Here is a 24,596-nt window from a genome sequence, read left to right as displayed (position 1 = left end):
ATTTGTTAAAGGCTAATGAGATTGAACTCCTTAATGAAGTATTTAAAACAGTATTCGAGGATAATACACTTAATGAGAACAAAAGATAAGGCAGAAGAAAGTACAACAAATTAGGAAATATCTGGGAAACAATGTTAATATTTCAGGTTGATGACATTTCATCAGAACTGAAGAATAACAGAAATATCGAAGATTTTAAGCTACTGGAAGGGAGTGAGGTACAAAGAACAGAAGGATGGTCAGTTGTGAGATGGATGCCAGGGAGGCTTCTCAGTAGTTAATCACGTGGAGTAGAAACTAAGGAACCTTTGTTAAAACTGTAGAGGTCAACTGGAACATTGTGTTCAACTCTGAGAGTTCACATCTTAAAAGGATGCCTTCGACAGAATCCTGTAAATGGCAGAATGCTGATCACTGCCATTCAAGAATTTTAGGTGGTTCTCCTTAGAGCATAAAAGATGAGAAGGTGATTTGTCAATGTTAAATGGCTTTGATAAAATAAAGGAAAGACGATGACATAGTGGCAATGTCATTAGTTTAGAAATCCAGAGCCCGAGGTTAACATTCTGGGGTCGGAGGTTTGATCCCATCTTGGAAAATGGTGAAATTTGATTTAATATAATCTGGAATTATGAATCTGGTCTGATGGTTGTTTTTTTTTGCTAAACACCTAACTGGTTCATGAAGGATGCCAAAAAATCTGCCATTGATATATAGTCTGTCAACCAGGAGATTCAGATTGAATGTAATAAAACCAGAGATGCGTGTGGGTAAATAAGCATAACAAGTTGTTCCACAGCTGAAGAGGATAGAGTACTGAATATGCTCATTCTCTGATCTATTATTCCATAAAATGCAAAAGAAACCTTTTGACAACTGTCTCAATGGTCTTTCTTGAGGGTTCCTCACTGTTGTATTCTGGTGGTTAGTTTTCCTTTCTGGGAGACAATAGCGTATTCCTGCAATATTGCCATTTACCACTGTGTGGTGCCATTTGCTCGTAGACTCATTGGTGGCCACAACACAGAGGAAGCCATTGGACCTTTTGAGAATTATTGTCTTTCACCAAACCTATCCCCTTTTCCAAATTCAGTAACCTCAGCGCCCATGAGGCTTTACCATATCAGTAATTTCCCTCAGCTTTCTCTGTCATATGACATGGCCCTTTACACTCACTGGCAGTCAATTGTCCTTTCTTATATAAATAAAATAAAGAACTGTAGATCTGTTTTTCATTCACACTCCACAGATGCCTCCAGACCTGTTGGATTTCTCCAACAATTTCTGTGACTGTCCTTTCTTGTTTGTTTTGGTGGGTCACTAAAACATGGACATGCCAATGATAGATTGCAAGGATTGTGAATTGTGAGAATAGTGATAAGCATCAAGAGGGCATAAGCTGGTAGAATGAACAGACAAGAGGCAGATGAAATTCAGTACAGGAAAACGTTGATTGTTATTCTTTGGTAGGTGAAACGTGGAGATGAAATACAAAATCAAATGCACTATTCCAAAAAAAAGACGTCCAACATCATGAGTTATTGAAACAAAGTAGCTATGGAGAAACTATTCCCAGTGGTGAAAAGGCAAAGAAACAGAGAGCGTCAATTTAAGGTAAATCGCAAAAGAGCCAACAGTGACATGAGGAAATCTTATATTTAAATAGCAAGTGGTGTGGCCTAGAGTGTGAGTGAACTGTATCCAAGAAAATTGGATAGGCATCAGTGGAGGCAAAATTCGTAGGGTTACAGAGAAAGGGTAGGAGAGTTAGCTATTCTTGCTCGCGCAAAATGTCTCATGGCCTCAACTGAACTGTGGCCATCAATGATTCTATGGGTAAATAGCACCACACAGTGGTAAGTGGAAATATTGAAGCACCATCAGACATTGGAGAAAATCTGAATTTTAACACAAGGGGTGAAAAATAAATGACAGAATCTGTTGACGTGTAAAACAGTAAGTGGAGTGTGAGGATAGTGAAGGATCATGAGGAGGAGGTGGGAAGAAGAGGGAAGGAAAGCAAGTAGGGGAAATGGAGGTCAGTAAGAGGAGCAGGGAGGTCAGTAAAAAGGGGAGGGAGCGAGAGCAGGTAAGGGAGGGACAAGGGAATGAGGAATGGGGAATGAAGGGAGAGGAGAGGAGAGGAGAGGAGAAGTACAGAGGGAAAGGGGAAAGTGAAGGGAAAGGTAGGGGGTATGGGGGTAATGTAAGGGATTAGGGATGAGAGGGTGGGAATGGGAGGTTGAGACAGTAAAGAGAGGGTGTAGAGGGAAAGTGGAGTGGGAGGTGTGTGAGAAGGGGCACGAGGGCAGTAAGGAGGCATTGAAGGGAGTGGAGGGGAGACAGGAAGGGGGAGTAAGTGAGGATAGGTGGAAGAGGACGGAATGGAGTGAGGGGACTGGGTAAGGGGAGAAGGTGGGGGGAGTCAGGAGAGATGGGGGAGAGATGGGGGAGGCAGGAGGTGGAGTTGAGGGGGAGGAGGTGAGAGGAGGAGGGAGGAGAGAGGGGGAGAAGAGGTGGGGAGGGGAAGCAGGGTTGGGAAGAGAGGGAGTGGATGGATAGGGGGAAAGGAGGGGGAAAAGGAGAGGCAGGGTGTTGGCGTGCAGGGACAGGCCTGGAGGTGAAGGGTGGAAGGTGTATGGGGAGAAGGAAGGTGGAAGGAGAAGGAAGGTGGGGACTGAGAGCTTGGTGGAGGGTGAGTGAGAGATATGTGAAGGGTGTGTATAGTGTGGGGAGAGGGCAGTTTGAGTGGAATTGGCATTTTGGAAGAGTGTGTGGGGAGAGTGAGGACTTGGGAGGTGGGAGAGTGTTTGGGGATTTGATGCAAGTGTGAGAGGATTGGGGTTTGGTAGACTGCATGGAGAGTGGGGGTTTAAGGGAAGTGAGGAGATTTGGGGATTCGTGAGGAGTATGTGAGGAGTGAGTGTTTGGGGAGTGCTGTAGGGAGTTAGTATTTGGGGAACAATGTAGGAGTGGCACGCATGACTTTGAGAGCAGTGTGGAGTTTGGTAGGGTTGGGGGTGTGGAGTGTGTGGGAGTGGGTGTTTAGAACTGGGCAACCTTGTAGATGGTGTTGACAACAGCACAAAACCACAAGAGAATATTGACCGATTAGATGAATGGGCAAAGCTATACCAGATGGATTTTAATACAAGCAAGTTTCAGGTTATCCATTTATTATGACACAGCGGTGAACCTTTCTGTCAATTAAACCAAACACACAGAAAAGCTCACTTCACCTCGTAACCTGTTAAAGTATGAGTGCAGAGAACACCCCAAATTCCATGATAAAAAGAAACTAATATCAATTTTATTTGTTAACTCTAAAAGTGAACATTAAACAACAACTATTTACAACTCTCAGCCTCCTTTCTCTTAAAGGTTTGTTATCTACCTCCAACTCTATAATAATATACTGATCCAATAAAAGCCCATATTAAAATTACATCAACTTAAGTTTCAAACCAGACAGCAGCTGTTTCATTGGTGTCTGTCTTCTTTCGGCTGAAGATCTCCCTGGGTCGTCTTTGGTCTTTTACTACAAAGATATTTCATATGTAAAAAGTACCTTCAATAGAGAATGTTTTGCTGGCAGTTACTCTGACAATGGCAGTTGGTTGCTCTCTGGCTAACTCTCAAAATGCCTGTTTCTTTATACCCCAAACATTGGATCATCTCATTGGTTCGAGGTTGGCAAAAACAATAAATCCAAATTCAAATTAAACTGCTTTCATTCTCTCTTGAAGGTACAGTACATACCTTCAACTTCATAACACATTTCAGACCAAAAAAGATAATGTTTTTTTTCTTAGAACGCACAAAGTTAAATACAGTGGATGTCCAATGGGGATTCAGGTGTATAGCCCCTTAAAATGCAACAAATGGACATAGACAATGGTCAAGAATGCTAATGGAATACTAGTCTGGAGTATAGGGATGCAGATGTTTTGCTGCAGTTATACAAAACCTTATATAGACCCCACTTGGAGTACTGTGATCTGGGCATTGTACTCTAGGAGGGATGTTTTGGCCCTGGAAGGAATTCAATGATGGTTTACAAGGATGATATCTGGACTTCAGGAGTTAAATTATCAGGATACATTAGACAAATTAGAAATTAATTCTCTAACATTTAGAAGATTAAGGGGTGATTTAATCAAGATCTTCAGGATATTAGAAAGGAAAGACAAGGTAGATAAAAATAAACTGGTTAAAAATTCTAGAACAGAGGCAGAGTCTAAAGAATTAGGCATCTTGCAAGGATGCTTACCTTGAAGAAGTTCTCCTCCTCTCTCCACAAGAATCTCAGCGAGTCTCTCTCTCATTGCAAACCCCAAGTCATCTCCTCTGCCCTGAAGATCTTGGCACGGTGGCACAGTGGTTAGCACTGCTGCCTCACAGCGCCTGTAGACCCGGGTTCAATTCCCGACTCGGGCGACTGACTGTGTGGAGTTTGCACGTTCTCCCCATGTCTGCGTGGGTTTCCTCCGGGTGCTCCGGTTTCCTCCCACAGTCACAAAGATGTGCGGGTCAGGTGAATTGGCCAAGCTAAATTGCCCGTAGTGTTAGGTAAGGGGTAAATGTAGGGGTATGGGTGGGTTGCGCTTCGGCGGGTCGGTGTGGACTTGTTGGGCCGAAGGGCCTGTTTCCACACTGTAAATCTAATCTAATCTAAAAACCATGTCGCCTATTGTACTCTTTGCTACCTTCTCCCCAGCTCATCCCCCATTTATCTCTCCACCCTGCAGGCTTACTGCCTCTATTCCTGATGAAGAGCTTTTGCCTGAAATGTCGATTTTCCTGCTCCTCGGATGCTGCCTGACCTGCTGTGCTTTTCCAGCACCATTCTGATCTAAACTCTGGTTTCCAGCATCTGCAGTCCTCATTTTTGCCTCTAAAGAATTAGGGCCAGACCATTTGGGAGAGTGTTAGAAAGGACCTCTACAAAAAGGGTCATGGAAGTTTGAAATAACTCTTCCTCAAATGGAGACTGCTAATTCAATTGTTAAATGTAAATCTGAGATGGACAAATCTTTAGTAAGTGAAGGTATCGAAGTATGTAGGCACAAGAACGGCATTTGGAGTTAGGCCACAGATCAACAATGATCTTATTGAATGTTGGAGCAGGCTTGAAGGGCAGAATGGTGTACTGCTGTTCCTATGTTGCAATGATTGGTGGTTTGAGAAAGTGTATGGGAAATGGGGAAAGTGGGTGTGGGGAGTGAGTGTGAGGGGAGTTGGGAGTGGGGAAGAGTGTGAGGAGTGGGGATTTGGAGGCAGTGTGTGGGGAGAGGAGGGGAGTATGGGGAGTTGGTGTTTTGGGGAGTGTGTGGGGAGTTGGGAGGAGAATGTGGGAATGGGGGAGTGTGTGAAGAGTAGAGATTGGAGGGGGTGTGTGGGGATTGTGAGGAGTAAAGGTTTGGAGGAAGTACTTGGGAAGGGGGGTTAAAATGGGGACTGGTGGTCTGGGGTCTGGGGAAGTGGGCAGCGAATATGCAGAGTTGGAGCTTGGGGTAGTGTTTGAGAATGGGAGTTTGGGGTGAGTGGGTATCTGGGTGGGTGCATGAGGGGAATGTGTGTGAGGAATGGAGATTTGGAGTGAGTGTATGGGGAGTTGGAAGAAGTGTATGGAGAGTGCGAGAAGTGTGGGTTTGGATGGTGTATGTGGGGAGTCGGGTGGAAAAGAGTATGGGGAGTGGGGGTTGGGGGGGGATGTGTGGGGCATGGGCAGAAAGTGTGCTGAGTTGGCACTTGGTAGTATGTGAGAATGGGGGTTTGGGGTAAGTGGGTGTTTGGGTGAGTATGTGGGGAGTGGGGATTTGGAGGTGAGTATGGGGAGTTGCAGGGGAAGAGTATGGGGTTAGGGAGTTTGTGGGGAGTGAGCAGAGAGTGTTTGGAGTTGGGGTTTGAGAGGAGTGTGTTAGAATGGGGTTTGGGGTAAGTGGGTGTTTGGGTGAGTAGGTGAAGAGTCAATATGTGGGAAGTGGGGATTTGGAGGGAAAGTATGGGAGTAGGAGCAGACTGTATGGTAAAGTATTTAATTGGGGGAGGGGGAATTACATGCTATTAGGCAGCAACTGGGGTGCCTAAAGTGTTCTCAGGGAAATGCATAACAGAAGTGTGGAGGTTGTTTAGGAAGCACCTGATAATAGTGCTGGACAGGTTTGACCCACTGAGGCAAGGATGGATGGTAGGTTGAAAGAACCTCAGGTGACAAGGGATATGGAACATTCAGTCAAGAGGAAGAAGGAGGCTTATTTAAGGTTGAAGAGGCAATGATCAGACAAAGCTTTAGAAAGTTATCTCATTCAGAAAGTAAGGAGGCATGGGATGCAGGGAAACTTGTTTGTTTGGATACAGAATTAGTTGGCCCACAGAAGACAGAGGACGATGGTAGTTAGACAATATTCACCCTGGAGCTTGGTGATGAGTGGTGTTCCACAGGGATTGGTTTTGGGACCTCCGCTCTTGTGATTTTTATAAATGACTTGGATGAGCAAGTGGAAGGGTGGGTTAGTAAGTTTGCCAATGACAGGAAGTTTGGTGGAGTTGTGGATAGTGTGGAGGGCTGTTGTCAGTTGCAATGAGACATTGATAGGTTGCAGAATTGGACTGATAAGTGGCAGATGGAGTTCAACCTGGAAAAGTGTGAAGTCATTCACTTTGGAAGGTTGAATTTGAGTGCAGAGTGGAGGGTTAAAGGCAGGATTCTTGGCAGTGTGGAGAAACAGAGGGATCTTGGGAGATCGATCAGATTTGCCACCCAGGTGGATAGGCTTGTTAAGGTGTATGGTGTGTTGCCTTTCATTAGCAGGGGAATTAAGTTTAAGAGCCGTGAGATTATGCTGCAGCTCTATAGAGTACACTTGGAATATTGTGTTCCGTTCCGGTCAACTTTCATTACTGGAAAGATGTGGAAGCTTTAAAGATGCTGTAAATGAGCTTTACCAGGATGCTGCTTCGACTGGAGGGTATGTCTTATGAAGAAAGGCTGAGGCAGCTAGGGCTATTCTCTTTGGAGCGAAGAAGGACGAGAGGTGACTTGATAGAGATGTACAAGATGTCGAGAGGCATAGATAGAGCGGATAGTCAGAGACTTTTTCCCAGGCATAAATGTCTATGACAAGGGGGCATAATTTTAAGGTAATTGGAGGAAGGTTTATGGGAGATGTCAAAGGTAGGTTCTTTACTTGGAGAGTGGTAGGTGCTGAAATGCACTGTCAGCAGTGGTGTAGAGTCAGATACATTCGGGACATTTAAGCGGCTCTTGGATAGGCACATGGAAATCAGCATAATGAAAGGTATAAGGGTAAGATGAAAGGCTGGCACAACATTGAGGGCCGAAGGGCGTGTACTGTTCTACAAGTGAGGGGGAAGAGAATGGGGTGGGGAAAGAGTATGGGGAGTGGGGGAGGAAGAGTATGGGGAGTGGGGGGGGGCAAGAGTATGGGGATGGGGGGAAGTATGGGAAGCGGAAAGAGTATGGAGTGTGGGGGAAGATTATGGGGAGTGAGGGAGAAAGAGTTTGGGGAGTGAGGGAGAAAGAGTATGGAGAGTAGGGGGGAAGTGTGGGGAGGAAAGAGTATGGGGAGTGGGGGGGGGGAAGTGTGGGGAGGAAAGAATATGGGGAGTTTGTGGACAGAGAGTATGTGAGAATGGGGGCAGTGGGTGTTTGGGTGAGTGCGTGGGGATTGGGAATTTGGAAGGAGAGTATGGGGAGTGTGTGGAGAGTTGAGGTTTGGGGGAGTGCGCGGGGAAGTGGGTGTTTGGGGGAGTGCGTGTGGGGAGTAGGGGAAGAGTATGGGGAGTGGGATTGGGAAATAAGTTCGGTGCTGGAGGAAGGGGCAGTGTCTCGCGCTCCAGCCGTTAGGTCCGTTTCAAAAGCGCGGGCTTTTTAACACATGCGCTGTGCTGTCGTTACGCAAGATGCCGGCGGTAAATTTGGTGAGTTTGAGGAGACAGGAAAATGTCCTGTTAGAAATTGGCGAAATAATCACAAAATATTTCAATATCTTTGTGCTGTTACTGAAGTGAATAATAATTCAACCCACCACTCGGACTCTCCTGACCGGAATACCACTGATGCTCAGTGAATGGTGATAGTTCCCGGTGTGCACGAAGATGCTGACAGTAAGATCATTTCATTTCATTGCCGGCCAAATATCAATTTTTTTGGAACGAGAGTTTGTAGCAAGCTATGTCAGCTCAATAGTCTTGATCGACAATTTGGGGAACTTTCTATTTGTGTTCCAAAAGCCGGCTAACACCTTAAGCCAAATCTTAAAATTTGCCATAAGTCGGTTATTTCGTAATTTTAATTTTATTGACTGGTCGTGTAGTGTGATTGCTGCTGTCAGATTTCTGAAGTGATTGACCACGACAGAATGAACCTTCTGCCAGTTTCAGCTGAAATTTGGAACCTGCCCGTTTCACCTAAATCTGTTAATAATTATAGAAACATTCTAATTTTGAAGTTTCCATCCTATTGACATTTCTTAGAAACTTTTTCATGTAGAAGTACTGCAAATTTCAAGAATGTGGACTTCTTTCCCCTCAAAATAAATTTGGCAATTCGAGGCATTGTGTTTACCACTGCATGAACATTTTAATAAAAAGACACTGTCTCCTAATGTTAACAGGTCTTTCAGGATCCATAACAGATCTTCATCTTCACAAAAGTCTAATCAATGTTTTGGGTTGTACCATATTTCGGCACCACATTTAATTGAAATCTGTTTACAGACAGACTTAACAAGGCAAAACATTCTGATGAAAGGTCACTAAACCTAAACATTAACTCTAATCTTCTTTCTACAGATATTGGCCGGACCTGTTGAATTTTTCTGTTTTTGTCCTTTCAGAGTGCTCATCAAACACTCCCAAGGTAGGCATAGCATGAATATGAGTGAATGTAATAAGATAGTGGCCTATAGCATGATGTATCAGTGACAGCTATGTCAAAGGATGGAACAGTCTGTACTAGAGAGAGATTTGCAGAGAAAACAGATAATTACAATATGTAAATAAATATGTTTGTAGATAGATTCAGGCAGTAGTCACTCTTGGGTAAGAGAAAACTACAAGTCATAATCTACCAGCTACAAGAATAGCTGTTTCCAGTATGCAACACAGGACTTGAGACACAAGCCTCATGCTTGCATAAGCCAGGTCAAACAGCTGTACAAAACTCTGATGCGGCCACATTTTGGAGTATTGCGTACAGTTTCGGTCACCTAATTATAGGAAGGAAGTGGAAGCTTTGGAAAGAGTTCGGGGCAATTTACTAAGATTTTGCCTGGTATTGAGGGAAGGTCTTATGAAGAAAAGCTGAGGGACTTGAGGCAGTTTTCATGAGAGAAGGTTGAAAGGTGACTTAATTGAGGCATATAAGATAATCAGAGGGTTAGATAGGGTGGACAGTGAGAGCCTTTTCCTTGGATGGTGATAGCTAGCATGAGGGACATAGCTTTAAATTGAAGGGTGATAGATAGAGGACAGATGTCAGTAGAAAGTAGAAGGGGCATGGAATGCATTGCCTGCAACAGTAGTAGACTCACCAACATTAAGGGCGTGTCTACTACTGGTCTAATGGTTATTGGATAAACCTTTGGATGAAAATGGAATACCTGTAGTGTAGGATAGATAGGCTTCAGATTGGTTCAAGGGCCGTAGGGCCTGTACTGCGCTGTAATATTCTGTGTTCTATAAGGTTCCTTCATGCTGCATGTATCCCACCTCAGATATGTCCCCCAACTACATCAGAGAATAGTAAACATTTCTATTGTCGCACCAGTCACCTTCTGACCTCTGTGTGAGATAATGAGTTTGCTTTTTATGTAGCCCCAGCATGACATTAATACTCACTTCATGTATACCATTCATTGCCAAAAGATAATCCATCCCGTATTCACAACTGGCATGTAAATTGTCTAACTACACGAAGCAATTTCCCAGTTTACAACCAGTTTTGTTTTCTGTGTGCATTTGAGATAACACTTTGAGCCAGAACTCTTCTGACTTTCTGGCATTTTGGAATCAAAATGTTGCTGGGAAAGTTCACAAAGTTATGTTTACTTGCATCATGCATGTATGTTTGAATTTCATAGCAATCTGAGACTGTTCCCACTGTAACAAGATAGCAACATTCATGACAGACTTGGCAGTGTCATTCAAGTAAGATAGTCCCAAGCACTCCAGCTGTGCGTGAATCTGGTTACCTCATGTACAGAATTTGGCTAGAGTTAGATAGAAATGACTTTATATAAGCAGATCATTTGACCCAAATGCTGTGTACCTGCAATTATTTTTCATACCAGCCTTTCCCACAATAACTCATCAAACTCTATTGACATTCATTTCTCCCTCATGTACTTAATTTTCTTTAAATACAGTAGTATAGTACTCAACCACTTCTTAAATGAGTTCCCCATTTTAACCACTCTTTGGGTAAAGGCATTTTTTTCCTGAGTTTTGTCTTACATAAATTGGTTGAAATTTTACATGTGTAAGTCCCAAACTCAATTGTTCTATGTTTGTTTGGTTATGAGACACACACTAACAATGCTCATTATACTAGATTGATTAAGCCTTCATTTTGACTCAGAAAGATAGACAGATTAAAACACTTCATAGTGTAGGCTCTGCAGATTTAGAAACCAGTATACTTTCTTATTGTTCCAAGATATGTAAAATGTACAAAACCATAAGTGGGTATATCCAAATCAATCCCAAAAGATCACTTTGTAAAATAATAAACCTACCGAAGTCATTCCTGAGCTTTTATATGGTAGAGAAGACAACTCCACCCTCTTTGATTTTCGTTGTGGATCTAACCTCTTCATTCTTGTCGATATTATTTGCATCTCCCAGTGTCTGCCTATCTTTTGCTTTAACATAGAATTGAGAACTGGTTAGTTTTCATAAAAGGTAAAACCAATGACTGCAGATGCTGGAAACCAGATTCTGGATTAGTGGTGCTGGAAGAGCACAGCGGTTCAGGCAGCATTCAAGGAGCAGTAAAGTCGACGTTTCGGGCAAAAGCCCTTCATCAGGAATCCTGATGAAGGGCTTTTGCCCGAAATGTCGATTTTACTGCTCCTCGGATGCTGCCTGAACTGCTGTGCTCTTCCAGCACTACTAATCCAGTTTTCATAAAAACCAAGCGTGTAACCAAGATCTAACTACATTGAAATGACCAGCAGCTCTTTATTTTCTATCTTATGGCCTTAGCGTCACTATTTTTAGTAATTTAGTAATGCACAAGTGTCACTATTTTTAGTAATTTGTGAATCACTAGATCTCTTTGCTGTCACTTAACTTAGACTATAATTATCTAGGCACAATGTTGCCACTATCCTTTTATAAACTATCTCATATTTGTCAACATTGAAATCCATTCATCAATTAATTGCCCAGTTTTTAGCCTTAATGTCTCGTTTAGTATTTTTTCACAAATTCTCTGTGTTGACAACCCTCCCTAAAGTGTTGAGTGCAAATTTTCCTGTGTCTAAATAGTAGATAAATGGAAAGTGATTGCTGCTGGAATACATGCACATATTATGAGGAACTGGTTAATCAGATTAAAGTAAAGTAATTGGCCCTTGGAAAAATATGCACTTTTAAAGGAAGGCTAAGCTGGATTTGTTAAAGAAAATTGTATTTGACTAGCTTGATCGTGCTCCTTAATGAGGTAACAGGGAGGGTTGATGGGGTCATTGCTCTCAAAATAATTTTGACGAACTTTCCACAGGTCCTACGTAAACCACCATAATTAGACTTGTCAGCAACATTTACATTCATGCTCTATTACAGTGTGCATATGGCGAAGCTTGTGATGCAAAGGAGGGCATGCTTATCACTGACCCACATTGAAGTTAAATGGTAAATTTCCAAAGATGGTTAAAGAAATAGCAGGCGGTGGACTGATTTAGAACATAGAAAAAATACAGCGCAGTACAGGCCCTTTGGCCCTCGATGTTGCACCGATCCAAGCCCACCTAACCTACACTAGCCCACTATCCTCCATATGCCTATCCAATGCCCGTTTAAATGCCCATAAAGAGGGAGAGTCCACCACTGCTACTGGCAGGGCATTCCATGAACTCACGACTCGCTGAGTAAAGAATCTACCCCTGATATCTGTCCTATACATACCACCCCTTAATTTAAAGCTATGCCCCCTCGTAACAGCTGACTCCATACGTGGAAAAAGGTTCTCATGGTCAACCCTATCTAAACCCCTAACCATCTTGTACACCTCTATCAAGTCACCCCTAAACCTTCTTTTCTCCAACAGCCCCAAGTGCCTTGACCTTTCCTCATTCGATCTTCCTACCATACCAGGCAACATCCTGGTAAACCTCCTCTGCACCCGTTCCAGTGTCTCCACATCCTTCCTATAGTATGGCGACCAAAACTGCACACAATACTCCAGATGTGGCCGCACCAGAGTCTTGTACAACTGCAACATGACCTCAGGACTCCGGAACTCAATTCCTCCACCAACAAAAGCCAGTACGCCATATGCCTTCTTCACAACACTATTTACCTGGGTAGCAACTTTCAGAGATCTGTGTACATGGACACCAAGATCCCTCTGCTCATCCGCACTACCAAGTATCCGACCATTAGCCCAGTATCCCATCTTCTTGTTACTCTTGCCAAAGTGAATCACTTTGCACTTACCTACATTGAACTCCATTGCCATCTTTCTGCCCAGCTCTGCAGCTTATTTATGTCCCGCTGTAAGCTGCCACATCCTTCCTCACTGTCAACAACTCCACCGACTTTGGTATCATCCGCAAACTTGCTCACCCAACCTTCTAGCCCCTCCTCCAGGTCATTTATAAAAATGACAAACAGCAGTGGTCCCAAAACAGATCCTTGCGGAACACCGCTCGTAACTGCACTCCAAGATGAACCTTTACCATCAACTACTACCCTCTGTCTTCTTCCAGCTAGCCAATTCCTAATCCAAACCTCCAACTCACCCTCAATGCCATACCTCCATATTTTTTGCAGTAGCCTACCATGGGGAACCTTATCAAACGCCTTACTAAAATCCATATACACCACATATACCGCTTTACCCTCGTCCACCTCCTTAGTCACCTTCTCAAAGAATTCAATAAGGTTTGTGAGGCACAACCTGCCCTTCACAAAAGCATGCTGACTATCCTTGATCACATTATTCCTATCCAGATGTTCATAAATCCTATCCCTTACAATTCTCTCTAAGACTTTGCCCACAACAGAAGTGAGACTCACCGGCCTATAGTTACTAGGGTTATCCCTACTCCCCTTCTTGAACAAGGGAACCACATTTGCTATCCTCCAGTCTTCTGGCACTATTCCTGTAGACAACGAGGACATAAAAATCAAGGCTAATGGCTCTGCAATCTCCTCCCTTGCTTCCCAGAGAATCCTAGGATAAATGCCATCAGGCCCAGGGGACTTATCTATTTTCACCCTTTCCAGAATTTCCAACACCTCTTCCCTACATACCTCAAAGCCATCCATTCTAATTAATTGCGACTCAATATTCACATCAGCAACAATGTCCTGTTCCTGAGTGAATACTGACGAAAAGTATTCATTCAGTGTCTCCCCAATCTCTTCAGCCTCCACACCCAACTTCCCACTACTATCCTTGACTGGACCTATTCCTACCCTAGTCATTCTTTTATTCCTGACATACCTATAGAAAGCCTTTGGGTTTTCCCTAATCCTACCAACCAAGGACTTTTCATGTCCCCTCCTTGCTGCTCTTAGCTCTCTCTTTAGATCCTTCCTGGCTACCCTATAACTCTCAATCGCCCCAATTGAACCTTCATGCCTCATCTTTACATAGGCCGCCCTCTTTCCTTTAACAAGGGATTCCAAGTCCTTACTAAACCACGGCTCCCTCACACGACCCTTTCCTCCCTGCCTGACAGGTACATACTTATCAAGGCCACTCAATAGTTGCTCCTTGAACAAGTTCCACATATCGATTGCGCCCTTCCCTTGAAGCCTACTTTTCCAAGCCACGCATCCTAAGTCATGCCTCACTGCATCATAATTTCCCTGCCCCCAGCTATAACTCTTGCCCTGCAGTGCACACTTATCCCTCTCCATCACTAGAGTAAAAGTCACCGAATTGTGGTCACTGTCCCCGAAGTGCTCACCTACCTCCAAGTCTAACACCTGGCCTGATTCGTTACCCAGAACCAAATCCAGTATGGCCTCACCTCTTGTTGGCCTGTCTACATATTGTGTCAGGAGACCCTCTTGCACACATTGGACAAACACCGACCCATCTAACGTACTCGAGCTATAGCTTCCCAAGTCAATATCTGGAAAGTTAAAGTCCCCCATAACAACTACCCTATTACTTTCACTCTTCTCCTGAATCATGCTCGCAATCCTTTCTTCTACGTCTCTAGGACTATTAGGAGGTCTGTAGAAAACTCCTAACAGGGTGACCTCACCTTTCCTATTTCTAAGCTCAGCCCAAACTACCTCAGATGGCGAGTCTTCATCCATCGTCCTTTCTACCGTTGTAATACTATCTTTGACAAGCAATGCCACACCTCCCCCTCTTTTACCGTACCTCTGACCCTACTAAAACATTTAAACCCTGGAACCTGCAACAGCCAATCCTGTCCCTGTTCTACCCATGTCTCCGTAATAGCCACAACATCGAAATCCCAGGTACCAACACACGCTGCAAGTTCACCTACCTTATTTCGCTTACGTCTCGCATTGAAGTATACACACTTCAAGCCACCTTCCTGTTTACAGGCACCCTTCTTCGAGATTGATGCCATGTTCCTAACCTCCCTACACTCCAGATCCTGCACTCTAAAGCTACAGTCTAGGTTCCTATGTCCCTGCAGAGTTAGTTTAAACCCTCCCCAAAGAGCACTAGCAAATCTCCCCCCAAGGATACTGGTGCCCCTCAGGTTCAGGTGTAGACCATCCTGTTTATAGAGGTCCCACCTTCCCCAGAAAGAACCCCAGTTATCCAGATACCGGAATCCCTCCCTCCTGCACCATCCCTGTAGCCACGCATTTAACTGCTCTCTCTCCCTATTCCTCGACTCTCTATCACGTGGCACGGGTAACAAACCAGAGACAACAACTCTGTTTTTTTCTAACTCTGAGCTTCCAACCTAGCTCCCTGAAAGCCTGCCTAACATCCACATCCCTCTTCCTACCTAGGTCGTTGGTGCCAATGTGGACCACAACTTCGGGCTGCTCCTTAAGGACTTGTAAAACATGATCAGAGACGTCACGTACCCTTGCACCTGGGAGGCAACATACCAAACGTGTGTCTCTTCTGCCCCCACAAAACCGCCTATCTGTGTCCCGAACTATCGAGTCCCCAATAACTATTGCTCTGCTCTTCTCCACCCTTCCCTTCTGAGCAACTGGGACAGGCTCCATGCCAGAGGCCTGAACCCCATTGCTTACCCCTGTTAAGTCGTCCCCCCCACAAGTATCCAAAACGGTATACTTGTTCTTGAGGGGAACGGCCACAGGGGGTCCCTGCACTGGCTGCTTCCTCCCAGTCCCCCTCACTGTCACCCATCTGTCTACAATCTTTGGAATTACTACTTTCCTAAAGCTCCGATCTATGACCCCCTCTGCCTCCCGAATGATCCTAAGTTCATCCAACTCCAGCTCCAGTTCCCTAACACGGTCTTGGAGGAGCTGGAGATGGGTGCACTTCCTGCAAGTGTAATCAGCAGGGATGACCATGGCATCCCTCACCTCAAACATGTTGCAAGAGAAACATTGCACTGCCTTCACTGCCATCCCTCTCAAAGTAACCTTTTTTTAAAAAAAGAAACTAGGTCTAAACAATAGAAAAAGCAAAACGCATCACTTACCTGCTTACCACAACGGGTCTTATTATTAGGTTAGAGGAGGAGGGCGGGGGGGAGGCACTACCCCTGTAGTGCCTCAAGTTCCTCTCCTGCACGCCTTTATAGGAAAAAAACCTACCCAGGTAAGCTTGCGCTACACCAGCTTTCGGGTCCGCTCCGCGCTTTTTTTAAAAAAAAACTTTCAAATTTAAACCGTTAAACAAACGTCACCGAGCCTTCAAGCAGCCACTGCCAAACAGCCCTTACCTGCTCCGCTGAGAGATTTCTGCACCTGCCAGCCCCACTGTTTGATGGGGCATGCGGAAAGTTGGAGGAGTTAGCCATCTGTCTTATTTTACTTGTGCTCTTCTTGTACTTACATTTATCAGTATTGAAATTTGTTCATCAAATAAGTGCACAGCTTTCAGCATGGTGGGAAGAGACCATCAAATCCAGCCCTTTCAAAAGTGCAGTATTCCATTAGTAATGCAGTGCAGTGAGGCTTAAACCTACAATTGCAAAATCCTAATATTTATAAATAAAGGTTTAAAGCACAAAATCTAATATTGATAAAACTGGTCAGGCTCATGCAATCCTGCTGTGCAGGATTGTTACCAAAGCTCTATGGGAAAGTACAAAGGATATGTATTGAAATACTACCAAACATAAGGGACTTCATTCATGTGGAGAAACTGGTGTTGATCTCCATAAGGAAACTTTAAGTGAAAATATGAACAGAAGAAATGGGAACTGGAATCATCTGTTTCACCATTGAAGCCTTTTCCACTGTTCAACAATATCAAGACTGACCCCAGTTGCACCTTCCAGTGTTATCCCATATTCCTTAGTTCTCTTGGCAGCTTTAAATTTATCAACATCAGTTTTGAATGCATCAATGAATGAATATCCACAATTTCCTAGGGTAGGGAATTCAAAAGATGAACAACCTTTTTAGTTGAGAAAATCTTATCTCTTCCTGAAATGGCAACCTCCTTATCTCAAACTGTGAACTCCGGATTCTTCAACCAGGTGAGACATATTCCTAGTGCCAACCTTGTCAAGTGCCTCAAGAATTTTATGTGCTTCAGTTCGAGCGCCTACTATTTGTCTGAGTCCCAGAAGAAATAGGCCAAGTCTGTTCAATTTCTTCTCATTGTATTATCCTAACATTCTGGGAACCTTAGCTGTACTTTCTGTAGGGCTAGTATGTCCTTCCTTAGGTAATGACCATAATTGGGTACAGCACTCCAGGTTTACGTATGCAAATTTAAATATGCCTCCAATATGAAAATATAATCAGTACAGTAACTGCACAGTGGATTCCATTTGTAAAGCTGTAATTAAAATATTGTACAAAAATTGAAATTCAAGCATTGTCAAATTCTAATTGTTCATCATGGCAGGATTAATTCCTGGATGGGCTGTGGTCACTATGAAAGTCCTGCCTTCTCAATCTCTCCTTTCACCTGGCTTGGTGATCTTTGAGTTAAACTCACTGCCACTTGTCTTTCTCTAACGAGAGAGCATCCCTATGGTTCTCTGATGCTATTTTTACGTTTTAACATATTTCATTTTAAGGTGTTTTAATAAGATTCCTACAATCCAGTCTAATTGTTAGGTCTTTTTAAAAAAAACTCTCACCTCCATTCAACAGATCTTTAAAATATGATTTTTAGAAAATTTCAGAAATTTTCAAAATCCATATTGACTGCTTTATCATATTCATTTGATATAGATTGGAATTCCTATTTCTCACCTAGATTGAATAACAAGTTGCCGACTTTCCAGGAATTTTCCAATCTATTTTCTGAGTAGGAGTCTTTGTACCAGAAGCAACCCAGCAAACCATGCAAACAGCAGTGAAGTGGATCACAGCAGAAACCACACCACGTTTTGTAGTAGTAGCTGTTGTATTCCATATTTAAAGGATCTAAAACCATTGTAATAGCTCCTGGTAGAAGGAAACTGTGCGAGGTAAGTGATGGGATATGGTGGCAAGTCAGTGCAGAGTAGAGTTCGAAGGGTACAGGTGCCAGGCAGATGGAAGTGGTATGGTGACAGGTAGGTGATGGGGTGATGGCAGAGGGATAAGTAGTAGTCTGTCAGCTGGGTGGAGGATAAGGTGCCAGGTTGATGGGTGTGGTAATATGGCAAGTCAGTGATGTGGTGGTGCTGGATGTTTGAGTGATGAGATGTTGGCTGGCTAAAGAATTGAGGCTCTAGGATAATGGATGTGGTAGGGTGCCAAGGGGGTGGGGAATAGGATGCCAGGTGGGGTGGTAGTGTTCCAACTACCGAGAGACAAGATGATCTGAGCCATTCTGATTCTCAAAGTTCTTTGTTACCATGTCCCTGAGGTAAATACCCCATAGTTTCTCATTTTTTGATTCCATCCTTTCTTAGCTAGTGAGGTTATGCTATTATCAAAGCATTGGGAATTCTAGATTTTATAGAATTAATGAAGATCAGAACCAATGCATTCACTGTCCAAGGAGGAACCTCTTTTAAAAGCAAAGGTTGTAGGAAGTCAAATCCAGGGTATTTATTGTTTATATAGATTTCTTCAAGTTCATTGTTTGCACTAGACCCTTGATTAGCTATTATTTCTAAGATGAAGACAGATACAAAACATTTATTAAATTACTATGCCATTTCCTTGTGCCCTATTGTATCTTACCTGCCCTGCCTTTAATGAGGTCATGTTTGCTTTATATAATCTCATCCTGCTTGAATACCTGTAGATACATTTATAATCTGTGTTTATATCTCTTGTTGGTTTACTCATTGGGCAGACTCTTGTTTTAGTAGTGAATGTCCTGACGATTAAAGCAGAAATGAGTGCCATTTCCTCTTGGAGGTGGGATGGTTGGTCATATGGAATCACATATCACAGAACCAATTATCTATGCACAGCCAAGGTACCTGACCAGAGGTGAATAAGAAGTCTCCAATCTCATTGCTAACTCATTGGGTCCAACGTCTGGACATCAGATTGAAATGGCATCTGGATAGACCTCTACTCCCTGCAAGCCAGCAGCTTCAATCTGATGGCCTTCCAGAAAGATTTTGAGCTGAAACTGCTTAACAGCTGCCAGACATTGATCCTGCAAACTGCTGCTGCACCCTCCCCACCAGTTGATCCTGATCACCAGCTTCCACTCCACATGGCTCAGTACAGAGTGTAGGTGGCCTCACAGTTTAGCAATGTCTCCCTGAGGTTTTGCCTCCTGGAACATTAGGGAATGACCAAAGTCCTATTTGTCACTTGTGGCATCAGAAAGACCTCTCACAAATTTCAAGGTGGCATGGACAGAGACTGCAGAGGAGGTTAGAAGTAGTGTGGTCTGCAAGCAAAACTAAATATAAAGCCATAGCAGGGTCAGTGACCTCCTGTACTTTACAAGGGTAAGCAATGGTGTGAACTGTTGTAAAGTGACATTCATCATTACATCAAACAATGAGTATGTGAGATGTATCCTGTCTTTTTAAGTATCCTGCAGACAGAAGGCCAGTTAAAATCTGATTAGTTAAGTCTATTTAGCTGAAGCTATCCTAGTCATTTTCTTATTGATATGGAGGTGCTGTTATTTGACTGGGGTGAACAAAATTAAAAATTACACAACACTACCTTATAGTCCAACAGGATTTTTTGGAAGTACTAGCTTTCAGAGCGCTGCTCCTTCATCAGGTAGCTGTGGAGTAGGATCGTAAGACACAGATTTCATAATAAAAGATCTCAGTGTCATGCAACTGTAACAATATATTGAACAAACCTAGCACTCACCATGTTCTTCATAGCCTGCAACACATTGAACATCTCGTCAAGACCTTCCTTACACCTCCACTTCTCTCCTTTAAACAACCACTGAACCTTATACACACACCATTGTTCACAGCAAACTGTCCAGCCTTTAGGACAACACTGACCACAACACTGTACAACCCTGGCATGGCTACCACTGCAAGACGTGTCAGAGTATCGACGTGGGTACTACCATTACATGTGGGGATACCACCCATCATGTATGTGGTAGGTACTCATGTGACTCGGCCCATGTTATCTATCTCGTACACTGCAGGCAAGGATGCCATGAGACATGGTACATTGGCGAGACCGAGCAGACGCTGTGCCAACAGATGAATGGACACTACGCAACAATCGCCAGACAGGATCTTTGGGTGACCATCCTCCAAGGCAGACTTTTGGATTTGCAACAATGCAGCATGACGGAGCTGAGACTGATAGCCAAGTTCAGTGAATTTGCATTTACAGAATTGTAATTGCAGATACAGTTACTTAAATAGAAATAATGTACAATGTTCTACATTCTACAGAAGAACCTGGATTATCCAGCGTTTGATTATCTGAATTTCTGATTATCTGGACAAGATCACAAGCTCCCAATGCTTGGCTAAACTATGATATTCAGCATTCGATTATCTGGCATTCAATTAACCAAACAACATACTCCCACCCATTTCCTTTGGAAAATCAAAGTTTCTCTGTATTTTGTTCAAAAAGCACACAATCTACAAGCAGTCAACGAAAGCAATCAATCCATGTAACATTTTATAAATTCCTACTTTGGAAATAGAACCAGTCTGGTTCAGGATTGGGATACAGACAGACTCTAACCTCACACCTTTAATGCATTGTCTGAGCTCCGATGTCACCTTTTTTAAATAAAACCTTAAGTTATCTCGAGAATGTGACTGGAAAGAAGTTCCGTGTTTACATATTAATGAACCAAAACTTGCAACCCATTCTAAAATATGAAATATTTAACAACAGTCTAGGTTTGTTCAATATATAGTTTCAGTTGCATAACACTGAGAGCTTTTGCTTTAAATTCTGTGTCTTATGATCCTATTCCACAGCTACCTGATGAAGGAGCAGTGCTCCAAAAGTTAATACTTCCAAATAAACCTGTTGGACTATAAGCTGGTGTAGTATGATTTTTAACATTGTCCAACTGGAAACTTCTACTAGACTTAAGGGTTATGATTGCCTTCTGGAATAATATGTTGTTAAAACCTATCCCTTTTTTGATGCAACTTGAACTCTTGTTCAGCAATTCAGAGGTGACATTCCTTGACATTCAAATGTTTACTGCAAATGTGACTGTCCAGATCCCAATGCTGACCCCAAACTCTTCAATGTTGCATTCATGGCACATCGCCTGCACTGAAATAAACATATCTCAATCTAAGTAGTAAGTAATGAAACTAGAATTGATTTTTTTTTTCTTGATAGTGCCTTTATTTCCAAAGTACAGTGTTATCTATATCTGACTTCTGCCTCCCCATCCACATGCCAAGCAGTCTCCCTTTATATGTACTCCAAATATTTAATTACACAGCATCCCTCATCTGAGTATCTTAATATAATTTACATACCATTAAATATCTTGCCAAGTCTGTCTAACTCTATTTATAATTTGACATGATTAGTTTTGTAAATTATTTTGAAATTAAATTCATTATTCTGTTTAACAATAACAGGTTTAGTTTAATGATTAATTTAGTAAAATAACAGCAATTTCCATTTTCACATCCAAAGGCAATGTTATCATCGTGTGCATTTCATGTAGACATTGTGAAAGAAGGTTTATCTCACACAGACTGCGAGAGAGAAAACGGCAAGAGGTATGAGAGAGAGGAGGAACCGGAGACAATTAGAAACACTCACATGAGCTGTTCTATCCAGTCTAATCTGTGTCTGCAGAATGGACTAACGTGTTATAAGAAAAGTTACAGTGTTAGGTAACAGGAAAATAAGTAGTTGATTGGCTGGTTGGTATTCACAGAATTTTTCTGAGTCAGAAGGAGGCAATTCTGCCTATTGTATCTGAACTGGCTCTCCATACATCTAACTTAATGTCACTTTCCTCTGTCCTTTTTACCTGCAGCATTGTACATTACTTCTATTTAAGTAATTGTCCAATGGCCCTCTTAAATGCCTCCGTTGAACTCACCTTCAGAATTTCAGGTAGTGCATTCTATATTATGATTATTGGTTGTGTGAAAAAGTACTATGCTCAATATCTTTGAAAAATTTAATAATTCCAAACTTTATTAGTAATAGAAATAAGCTTTATTAATTGTAGTAAAGCTTATTAATTAGACAGACTGGTGTGTAATGTCTATTTATCTTAACTAAGGAATTTCAATCAGAGTAAGCAGCACTTCCATTGAAATAGTCAGAACATTAGAAAAGACAAAACTAGAAACATTAATTAAAAGTTAACCAGTAAAATAATTAATTATATAGACTAAAATTATGTCTTTGCAGGTAATGTGTGGTAGTTACAGAACGTGAGAGCTCCTGGACACTTATGTGATCCAAAGGAAACACTTCTGCAGGAAGTGTATGTAGCTGGAAGAAGTTGGTCTCAGAGTCATTTAGCTGGAGGCCAAGCTGCAGATATAATGATGCTTTCGGGTCAGGGAAAAAAAAACCTGAACACTGGTCATGTAACTTAGGATAGGGTCATCTAATTAGGTGCATGCTCAAGGACAGGAAGATGTGTCCGTAAATGAGGCAGGAAAAAGTTTTGAGAAGATTATGATTGTGGAGCCTCAGCTCTTGCAGTTTTCAAACTGGGCTCAGTGCACTTGCAGTCTGAATGGATGAAACTTGGGAGTGAAGGGTGGATGAATAAACTGACCATGGCACAATAGTACAGGGTAACACTTAAGTGAGGGATTTAATGAAATGGAATGGATACAGTTCTCTGGAAATAAGAGCATGAGTCCAGAAGGGGTGTTGGCTGCCCAGGCTTCATGGCATCTTCTCTAACTGGAGCCTAACGTCCAGTTGGAAGGGAAGCATTTAATTTCTGTGGTCCACATAGTCACCAGTCTGATTTGAATTTGAACACAAGTAGGATTAGAAAAGATGTTCTGCATATTATGAGATAAGATATTTGTTTTTGAATTATTATCTGATCCACAAGTAAATTGGCATATGATAACTAAGATTCAAGAGGGAAATGCATTGTTTAGTGATTGGTGTGCAAAAAATGGTATTCAGGGTGTAGGTTTGCTCGCTGAGCTGTAGATTTGATATCCAGATGTTTCATTACCTGGCTAGGTAACATCATCAGTGACGACCTCCAAGTGAAGCCTTTCCCATCTTCGGGCCAGTTGTAGCGTGTTGCGCCCATAGGTTTTCGTAAGGTTTGTGAAGGTTTGTAGCTCAGGTTGAGGTTTAGGGTGTAGGTTTGCTCGCTGAGCTGTAGGTTTGATTTCCAGATGCTTCATTACCTGGCTAGGTAACATCTTCAGTGGCGACCTCTAAGTGAAGCTTCACTTGGAGGTCGCCACTGATTATGTTACCTAGCCAGGTAATGAAACGTCTGGATATCAAACCTACAGCTCAGCGAGCAAACCTACACCCTAAACCTCAACCTGAGCTACAAACCTTCACAAACCTTGCGAAATGGTATTCAATTAATGTGGCACTGGAAAATGTGAGCTGTTGTGTTGGACTGGGCAGCAGGGTGGCACAGTGTTAACACTGCTGCCTCACAGCGCCAGAGACCTGGGTTCAGTTCCCGCCTCAGGTGACTGACTGTGTGGAGTTTGCACATTCTCCCCGTGTCTGCGTGGGTTTCCTCCGGGTGCTCCGGTTTCTTCCCACAGTTCAAAAAAAATGTGCAGGTTAGGTGAATCGGCTGAGCTAAATTGCCCGTAGTGTTAGGTGAAGGGGTAAATGTAGGTGAATGGGGTCTGGGTGGATTGCGCTTCGGTGGGTCGGTGTGGACTTGTTGGGCCGAAGGGCCTGTTTCCACACTGTATCTAATCTAATCTAAATAATTGCTAGGGCAAGTTCTGGCAAGCTATATAAATAAGGCAGTAGAGAGGATTTTAAAATAATTAGTGGAGGGACAAGGAAATGTGTCAAGATGTGATAAGTTAAAGACAAGGCAGGAGAGAAAAGTATTGACAAGGAAATTGACAATCTGTGTATAGTACAAAGGACAGAGCATGCAAACTTTTAAGTGTGCCAGCAAATAATGATTCAATTTTTTTTAATGTCTACCGTTTTGTCTGAATACATATAGAAATCACAACGGGGTTGAAAAATTGATGGAACAAGTGGAACTAAGGAGGTATGATCTTGTTGATATTACATTGATGTGGCTGTAGGGTGACCAAGGCTGGGACTTGAATGTTCAAGGGTCTTCGAATTTAAGAAGAATAAGCAAAAAAAAAAGCAGTCTAAATATTAAAGGATGAGATCAGTGCATTAGTGAGGATCTTAGATTGAAAGTCAAAATGTAGTTTATCTTGGGTGGTGCTAAGAAAGCGTGGAGCAGCAAACATCGATAGGATTGTTTATAGCCCATCAAACAGAAGTGATATTGTATGGCACAGTGTAAATCAGGAAATTAGAGTTGTGTGTGACAAGGGTAATACAATAATCATGGAGGACTTTCATCTACGTATAAATTGAATTAGCATTGAATATGCTGTGGCAAATTCCTGGAATGTATTCAAGATTACAGATTCAAGATTTGTGGGCGGCACGGTGGCACAGTGGTTAGCACTGCTGCCTCACAGCACCTGTAGACCCGGGTTCAATTCCCGACTCAGGTGACTCCCCGTGTCTGCGTGGGTTTCCTCCGGGTGCTCCGGTTTCCTCCCACAGTCCAAAGATGTGCAGGTCAGGTGAATTGGCCAAGCTAAATTGCCCGTAGTGTTAGGTAAGGGGTAAATGTAGGGGTATGGGTGGGTTGCGCTTCG

The sequence above is a fragment of the Hemiscyllium ocellatum genome, chromosome 29, assembly GCF_020745735.1.
Source record: "Hemiscyllium ocellatum isolate sHemOce1 chromosome 29, sHemOce1.pat.X.cur, whole genome shotgun sequence".
Classification (NCBI taxonomy): Eukaryota; Metazoa; Chordata; class Chondrichthyes; order Orectolobiformes; family Hemiscylliidae; genus Hemiscyllium; species Hemiscyllium ocellatum.
Note: the sequence above shows the minus strand (reverse complement) of the source record.